Source organism: Cervus elaphus, chromosome 6, assembly GCF_910594005.1.
Source record: "Cervus elaphus chromosome 6, mCerEla1.1, whole genome shotgun sequence".
Taxonomy (NCBI): domain Eukaryota; kingdom Metazoa; phylum Chordata; class Mammalia; order Artiodactyla; family Cervidae; genus Cervus; species Cervus elaphus.
Genome location: NC_057820.1, coordinates 21567270 through 21577029, shown reverse-complemented (window position 1 = coordinate 21577029; position 9760 = coordinate 21567270).

Here is a 9760-nt window from a genome sequence, read left to right as displayed (position 1 = left end):
AACAGGTTGACTTCTTAAGATTACCCAAGTACTTTTTGTGCCACCTTTCTTTGAGACCTGCTCTCAGTTTTCCTAAGCAACAGTCTGAGGATCTGAAATACTAATCCCCAGCAAGATATGATGAGAAGAACAGTCCAAAATTCCTGTTCTGTTTCTGCTCTGCATGATTAGTATAACTTGCATCATTATTGTTGGTATCATTAATTTACCTGCATTTTGCTTTTCTTATCTGTGCAATGACTGAGACAGGTTCTGCTATCTTTAAAGTACTTCTAGCACTGGGGAGTTGTTTTTTCTAATGGGCTAATCAGGCTCCAATTAAATCTAAAGAAGACTTTCTAGAGAAAAAAGCAAGATTGGTTTGGAGCAAATTTGATGGCAAGAAATCAGAAAGATATTTGGGAACAAATAGAACGTGGGCCTCCAAGATCCTTAAATCACAACGCTTAAGAGGCTGACCAAATTATCCATGCCTAGAACACTAGTGGATCCCTAGAGCAAAAGTTTCTTAAAAACCAGCCAACCAACCACCAAGTCAACCAATCAAGGTTGCCTGGGGCCTAACTTTAAAAACAAAAACCCGATAACAAACAAAAAACCTTGAATGCTCCTTCATGTCTATCCCATCCTTCCAGAATCTTCCTTTCACTATGGTGGCTAGCTTACCTGTTGGGTAGTCAAAGAGGAACTTAAGTCTAAAGAAACAGTAAGCAAATACTGCTTCTTGAAAAGGACTTCTTCAGAGTCTAGAATCTTGTTTGTTTGTTTGTTTGTTTGTTTTTTAAGGATACTGTAGACACTTTTGAGCTTCTCCTGTGTTTTCTTTTGTATGGTAATTAATGTAAACACTCAATCAGGAAGAAAATGGAACCATGGCTGAGCTAACGCCCAGGCGATCAGGTAGCTGTGTGTGGGGCAGATGCTTTAGGGCTGTGCAGTTTTACTGACCAATCTACCTAGGAGACTTTTTTTGGGCGGGAAGCAGTAGCGGAAGGGTGCCCAGAGCTAGTTTTGCCTTCAGCCAAGGCAAACTGAGAACTGTTTTATTTTAATGTTGCATTTTCAAGCGTTTGGATGTATCAACTTTCTCTGATGAGAGTTTCTAAAATTCCATAATCCCACCCATCTGCCAAGCTAGCTGAGGTTGCTGGCTGAAGCCATAGGCGTAAATGTCTACACACAGCTGCGGGGGAAACAAGGTCATAGGGTCATGCAGGCTTGGAGTAGGCTGGTGCCGTGAAGTCCAGGCAGGTGGCCTGCGCTCCGAGTGCCTGCCGGGTCCTACAGACTGGGGAAAAGGCGACTCAAGCGGCTGCCTTTACTGTGTCCCCAGTCAAGGGCAGATTGCTTGGAAATGACCCGACTCCTAGTGTCTGGAATCTCCAAGCGCGCTCTCTGCGTGGATCGCGAACCCCTCTAGTCTTCTAGCTTTTGCGAGTAGGAGGGGAACGCGTCTATTTCCCAAGATGAGTTTCCAGGGTGTAGCCGAAGATCACCGGCGTGCGGGAACCGGAGGGCTGGGGAAAGAATGCACCAGTTCTCAGGCACTGGGGAGCCGAGACTGAAACCGGACCTACCGGGGATAGTTTCCAGGGTCCTGGGCCCACTTCTACGCTCTGCGGCTCTCTGAGGCCCAGGGTACCAGTGTAGCCGTCACACCGGCGCGCCAGCCAACAGAGACGTGTCGCCGCCGCCGGGCGCGGCGGGGGGATGGAGGGAGTGGGTCCAACAGGGTTGCGCGTTTCCCCCTCACACCCCCGTCTGAACCGCTGTGTAGCACCCGCTTCTCGTCTTCTATTAAGTTTACCCTCCCTGCAGCTTGTCTCTTAGTGAGAATCACCCCAGCGCAGAAACCTGGAACACCCGGGACCACCCGTACCCAGAAAACGACCGGGAAGTGCAACCTCTCCTCCCGGATTCCGAGGGCCCCAAAAGCGGCCTCGCCTCGTGAGTCAGGGGTTTCTCCTCTCTTTCTCCACGCACGATCGGCCCAGACTCCGCCCCACCAAGCACGGTGCAGCCGGCTCGAGTGGAAGAGTCCACGATTGGAGTGCCGGGCTAGGTGCGCTTGGCAAGGCACAGGCGTCCGAGTCCGAAGCCTTCAGTGCTCGGCAGTGCGGAAACAGGGCACATAAGGGGACCACCAAGGACCCAGCGAGGGACAGCAGGCAAGCGCGACGGCCAAGGATCCGCCCTGAGCTTTTAGACTTTCCTTCCTCCCCAAGCCCCTCGCCCTCGCCCAATCCCGTGTGCTAGAATCAGTTTCGCTCATTCTTTGGTATCTCCCGTTTTCCCTTCCCTCCACCCCTCCATCACTTTCACGCTGGTATTCCGTCTCTTAAGTACTTCTGGGGATTTGAGATCATTCTTAGAGTTTTATTAGGAAACCTTCCCCGCCTGATGATTCTCAACCATTCAGGCAACCGACTCCTAAGGTGGTTGCCCCAGCCCAAGAGGAGACTGCTCTGTCGATTTGATTGATTGAGCCTTAAGGACTACTGCACACCCTACCTTGGGATTTGGGGATTCAAAGAGATGAGCAAATGCCAGTCCCCCGCCGCCCCAAACAGACACTCCCTCCGCCCCCATATACGAACACACACCCACGTTGTGTCGCCTCCTGAAAAATTCCTCCTAGGAAAGGAAGCTGTCGGTCTGATGTTCTTCTGTCCTTAAACTGATGTGCTTGTGTCCTTGTTTGGAAATGCTGTCTTTCCTTGAAGGTGTGAAAGTACCTCCAAGGGATGTCGAAAATTAAGCCTGCCCAGAAGCTGAACTGGGAATAGAGTGAGAAGCTGGGCTACTTCCTTTTCCTCTTCTAAATGTGTTTTGGCTGACAGGTGGGCCAGGAGCCTAGAATGTTGAGCCAGAAACATCCCTATTAGGCCAGTGGGCCTGAATGCCTGCTGAGTGTGACTGGGCTGGGTGGGCAGAAGGGGTGTTCTCAGCCTCTTGGCTTCACAGATCCTATTCCTAAGGCAAATTTTACTTTTTTAAAAAACATTAAATTGAACTTAAAACTTTTTAGAAACATAGCTATTCTCCAGGGCAAGAGGATGAAGAAACTAAAAAGAAAGTTCTTTTTAAAATTTATTTTTTAAAACTCTCCAGGGACAACAAAGGTCCGTCTAGTCAAAGCTATGATTTTTCCAGTAGTCATATATGGATGTGAGAGTTGGACTATAAAGAAAGCTGGGTGCTGAAGAATTTATGCTTTTGAATTGTGGTGTTGGAGAAGACTCTTGACAGTCTCTTGGACTCCAAGGAGATCCAACCAGTCCATCCTAAAGGAGATCAGTCCTGGGTGTTCATTGGAAGTTCTAATGCTGAAGCTGAAACTCCAATACTTTGGCCACCTGATGTGAAGAACTGACTCATTTGAAAAGACCCTGATGCTGGGAAAGATTGAAGGAGGGAGGAGAAGGGGACGACAGAGGATGAGATGGTTGGCTGGCGTCACTGACTCAGTGGACATGGGTTTGAGTCAACTCTGGGAGTCGGTAATGGACAGGGAGGCCTGGTGTGCTACAGTCCATGGGGTCACAATGAGTCAGACACGACTGAGCGGCTGAACTGAACTGAACTGAGGGTTTGAGATCTGGTAAGCTGTTCTACTTGAGTAGCTAATCTGGTTATAATTGTTATTTACAAATGCCTTTTCAGCGATTCCCAGGTGACACTAGTGATAAAGAACCCACCTACCAATGCAGGAGACATAACAGGTGTGGGTTCAATCCCTGGGTCGGGAAGATCCCCTGAAGGAGCGAATGGCAACCCACTCCAGTGTTCTTGCCTGGAGAATCCCATGGAAAGAGGAGCCAGGAGGGCTACAGTTCTAGGATTGCAAAGAGTCAGACACAACTAAAGTGACTTAGCATGCACATATGCATCCGTTGTCAAGTTGTGTGTATGTACTAAAATGTATGTGTGTGCATGTTTGCACACATATTTTTACACTTATATATGTATATATTATGTACACACATGTGTATTATATATACAAATGTACATATCCATTTTGGTACACACATAGACACAGAACTGGTAGGCACTATTCTAAGTAATTTTCACGTGTTGACTTGGTATAATTCTCACAACCTACTCAGGAGGAAGCCTAGTAAGGATTCCACTCCATCAAGTTTTAGAACTGTGTGATCGGTATGACTGTCATCTAGGAACAGAAAGCTGAGATTCAATACCATAAAGTAATGGAAAGAATAGTGCCTCCTAAGTCAGAAAGCTTGCTTGGAATTCTGTGGCCTTTCCATCTATGCATCTCAGTTTACTTTACTTGAGCTTGTGAATAATTCTACCTGTGAGCTTATCACATAGATGTGTCTTGAAAAGCAAATAAAATCATTCATGTAGAAGCTTTTCATACTATCACACGTTATAGACTTCCCAGTTGGTGAAAGAAATGTACTTTTAGCCTCAACTTATCTTCCTCAGATGGTCAGGAACTTCTATAAGAAATCCTCAGATACCTTCCTCTATAAGAAGTCTTTTGTGGCCTTGACTTTCTTTAATGATCTTCGTTCATTTTTAAGCAGAGGTGGGAGTAACAGCTGGTTTGATTTTGTGGATTTGTATTTAACTACTCAATGCTTCTTCCTTATGTCCTAACTTACAGAAGGGTCACTGAAAAAATATTCAAGAAGTAAAATCAAGCAAGCTTATAGATCCATCCAGGGGTATGTAGTTTTAATTGTCTTAGTCAGAATACTCTTAAATGGTAAGTACAATATGTTCCCAGTACTTAAAGGTTATGTGTAAGCAAAACACCAAGAGTGAAAACGGCTTTAAGAGGAGGGCTAGCTATCATTTCCCTTGCTGTAGAAAAGATGAGCAAAATGCAGAACAGTAGCCCATTTCTCTTCCTGAGTACCATGTAACAAACAGCATCTTGCTTAGAAAGATGTCTTTAAAAAAAAAAAAAGGAAGATGTCTTAGTGCTTAATGAAGATAACTCTTGGTCTGCAGATCGTGGAGATCCATGAATGATACTAATCTATGAGTCAGTGTCTTGGAGGGGAACTCTGACTCCAGCTCATGTTTTGGACTGATGCTGAAGCTGAAGCTCCAATACTTTGGCCACCTAATAAAAAGAGCTGACTCATTGGATATGAGGCCCTGATGCTGGGAAAGAGTGATGACAAGAGGAGAAGGGGATGACAGAGAATGAGATGGTTGGTTGGCATCACCAACTCAGTGGCCATGAGTCTGAGCAAACTCTGGGAACTGGTGAAAGACAGAGAAGCCTGGAGTGCTGCAGTCCATGGGGTCGCAAAGGGTCGGATGTGACTTAGCAATTGAACAGCAACTGACTCTAACTTATGTTTTTCAGTGTTTTTAAATATATTTTGAGCTAGAACGCATTAATTGTGCATTTCCCCTCTGTTAAAATGGAGACTTGAAGGATGGATGCCTATGCTATCTTCTCTTTCTCAAATTCTCCAGGGAGTAAATTTTTCAAGGAAATATTAAGAGCCTTTGTAAACCAAGAATAGGAATGCGATTTGGAAGGAAAAAAACCACAGGAGAAGAGAGACTAACTCTACCAGATCTTTGGCCCTTCACTTCTTTTCAGATGTCTAGCCACTGATTCCAAATTTCTTTTGTCCCCATCATTTTTTGTTTTTGCACTTTCTTTTTTCTGAAGAAAGGCAGGGATGTGGGTTTTAGGGGAGAAATCCATAAAACAGTCCCACACTTGAGCAACATCCCAGAGCACATCTGCTGTGGGGTTTGGAATCTGGGAAAATGTAGCGTGATTATACTTTTCTTCAGGGATTCATCTTGGTTGGGTGTGCCTGTGTTACACCATTGCTTGTAGAACTCAAAGTAGCTTTTTCTGTGTTTAGTAATTTTTTGGTGAAGTGTGAAACTTAAAAAAAAAAGCATTTGATGACATTTTCCCCTCCCAAACAAGTGAATTAAGATCTCTTTTCCCCCTGGCCAAAGAAAAACAGAAAACAGCCAAAACAGCCAAAAAAAAGGAAAACAGCCAAACAGTGACACCCAGCCCCCAAAATGATGCAAATCATAGTTAGAAAAATCCGAGTATCCTTAGGCTCCTCTAGGTTCAGAGGTTCCAGTGTAGGAGCAGAATGAGGGTGGAGGAAAGAAAAGGAATGGAATATTCCTGCAGGGTCTCTCCTAGAAAGAGGAATCACTAAGACTTCTACATTAAAATATTTTGGAGAAAGTGTAAGCTAAACTGTTTACTTTAGCAGGGCTGGATAGAAGTCAATAGTGAATGCCACAAAGTTTATCTTCATGGACATTTAATCTGCTCTCTGAATTCCATCTCAGAACGGTTCATCCTCAGTTGCTTCTGCCATTTGACTTTGTCAGATCTCCCTTAGCCCTTTCCCCTGCAGCAAAGAGATGGTACAGAAAATTCCCACCAGTATGAATCAGTAGTAAGACAAAAAAGTTTGAATTTATTTGAAAGCATTTTCTTTTCCCCCATTTGCTTTTTGGGGCTTAATTTCTAATTTTGGAACAATCTAAGGAAAGATGAGGCATTGGTATGTAGAGGTACGCCCCTTCTGGGGGTGATAATGCCTGAAACTGCTTTCAAATCAGAGATCTTTGATTTTGAGACTGCACTTGAAAGTGTTTATAAAGCCTCCAAACATGCCTAAACTTAAAACCAGGGAGATATTTAGAAAACCTACCTTTCAAACATCTAACTCCATGCATAGTAAAGGGAATGGCAAGAAAATATCTCCGTGCATAGTAAAGGGAATGATATGGTATAAGACAAGTTTCATCAAGTTACGTGATTGCCAGAAGCTCACATCTGAATTTCTTATATCTTTCCAATAGTCAAAAGACATCTTCTTTGGTATTAAGCCAATTTTATAACAGCTCAAAAACAGGGACTTGGGACTGCTGATAGCACAAATCTCTCTTTTTTCAGGGATGGTGGCTTTTCTTTGAACACACTGCAGAAGAAGAAATTTAAATTTTAACAAGTACAGTTTCAGAGTCTTTGTCATATCAACTATTTATGACAGCCTACTCAGGGACCAATACTTTGGCCCCCTGATGCGAAGAACAGACTCACTGGAAAAGACCCTGATTCTGAGAAAGATTGAAGGTGGGAGGAAAGGGGGATGACAGATGATGAGATGGTTGGATGGCATCACCGACACGATGGACATGAGTTTGAGTAGGCCCCCAGAGTTGGTGATGGACAAGGAAGCCTGGTGTGCTGCGGTCCATGGGGTCACAAAGAGTTGGACATGATTGAGTGACTGAGCTGAACTGAACTGAATTAGGTAAATTCAGTTCAGTAAGGTAAATTCAACTGGAAAAATCAGGTAAGGATACTGAGAAAAAAGGGACCTTGGGTAACAACTTCAGTAATAACTTCAGACATTACAGAGACCCCTAGAAGGAGAGATCTCTCTAAATCACATAGGTAGCTGTGAAAAATGCAGATTCTCAAACTCATCTCCAGAAATTAGGTAGATTTCATGAGAAGGGGCTGCAGAGGATGAAATGGTTAGATAGCATCATTGACTCAATGGACATGAATTTGAGCAAACTCCAGGAGATAGTGGAGAACAGAGGGACCTGACCTGCTGCAGCCCATGGAGTTGCAAGAGTTGGACCTGACTTAGTGACTGAACAACAACAACAAACATGAGAATCTTGCATTTTAAATAATCGTCAGGTAATTCTAGAGCAGGTGGTTCTGGATCCACACTTTGAGAAACACACTGCAGGGTTAGAACAGCAACCAGTCTTATAGAAACTTCAATTAAAACAGATGTGTCCTCTGGAAAACTGATTTGTCTCTGAAATACTGTTCATGGGGTTCTCAAGGCAAGAATACTGAAGTGGCTCGCCATTCCCTTCTCCAGTGGACCACATTTTGTGAGATGGAAATACCAGACCACCTGACCTGCCTCTTGAGAAATCTGTATGCAGGTCAGGAAGCAATGGTTAGAACTGGACATGAAACAACAGACTGGTTCCAAATAGGAAAAGGAGTACGTCAAGGCGGTATATTGTCGTCCTGCTTATTTAACTTATATGTAGAGTACATCATGAGAAATGCTGGGCTGGATGAAGCATAAGCTGGAATCAAGATTTCAAGGAGAAATATCAATAACCTCAGATATGCAGATGACACCACCCTTATGGCAGAAAGTGAAGAAGAACTAAAGAGCTTTTTGATGAAAGTGAAAGAGGAGAGTGAAAGGTTGGCTTAAAACTCAACATTGAGAAAGCTAAGATCATGGCATCTGGTCCCATCACTTCATGGCAAATAGATGGGGGAACAGTGGAAAGAGTGACAGACTTTATTTTGGGGGGCTCCAAAATCACTGCAGATGGTGACTGTAGCCATGAAATTAAAAGATGCTTACTCCTTGGAAGGAAAGTTATGACCAACCTAGAAAGCATATTAAAAAGCAGAGACATTACTTTGCCAACAAAGGTCCATCTAGTTGAAGCTATTGTTTTCCAGTAGTCATGTATGAATGTGAGAGTTGGACTGTGAAGAAAGCTGAGCACCGAAGAATTGATGGTTTTGAACTGTGGTGTTGGAGAAGACTCTTGAGAGTCCCATGGACTGCAAGGAGATCCAACCAGTCCATCCTAAAGGAGATCAGTCCTGAATATTCATTGGAAGGACTGATGCTGAAGCTGAAACTCCAATACTTTGGCTGCCTGATGCAAAGAACTGACTCATTTGAAAAGACCCTGATGCTGGGAAAGATTGAAGGTGGGAGGAGAAGGGGACGACAGAGGATAAGATGGTTGGATGGCATCACCGACTCAACAGGCATGAGTTTGAGCAAGCTCCAGAAGTTGGTGATGGACAGGGAGGCCTGGTGTGCTGCAGTCCATGGGGTCGCAAAGAGTCAGACATGACTGAGCAACTGAACTGTACTGAAATACTGAGGCTAAACTGAATTGTAGTGCTATAAATATACACTAAATTAAAAAACTCTTCAGTGATGTCTATCTTGGTTTCAGATCCATTTCCACCCCCACCCCCCATTTCTGGTGTTTCATAACATGTCGACATTTTGTTGTTCTTTTCTCATTCAAGTCTGGTTATTCTGAACAGCAACAACAAAATACAAATGCATAAGAGTGCATGCTAAGTCTCTTCAGCCGTGTCCAATTCTGTGCGATCTTATGGACTGTAGCCCACCAAGCTCCTCTATCTATGGGATTTTCGAGGCAAGAATATTGGAGTGGGTTGCCATGCCCTCCTCCAGGGGATCTTCCTGACCCAGGGATTGAACCCACATCTCTTACATCTCCTGCATTGGCAGGCAGATTCTTTACCACTAGCGCCACCTGGGAAGCCCCTAAATGCATAAGAAAGCCTCTGTTAAACAAAACCTTCAAGCTGCATCTTTATGGAAAAAATTTAAATGGACTTGGATCTTCACCTCCTGAGGGATTTGATGCTTATTTTTTGGATTCTGATACATTAGATTGTCTAAAATCATGTCACAACTTATTTGTATGTGTGTCCACGGCCTCCACTAACTCGTAGCCTGACACCAAGCTCCTGAGAGCTCTCTTTGCCCAGGGATTTTGGAAGGGTTGTAGCAACAGAATTGAAAATCTCTTGAGCTGCTGTTCCAGCTCACCGGTCAACAACTGCTGCTTGTCTGCCAGCCGATGACTGAAAAGAGACTGCTGTTTTCTGATGGCAAGTGATTCTAAGCCACCAACTCCTGCTGCTGCTGCTGGTCCCAGGGTAACAGTCTCCTCCACTGGCTTCGCC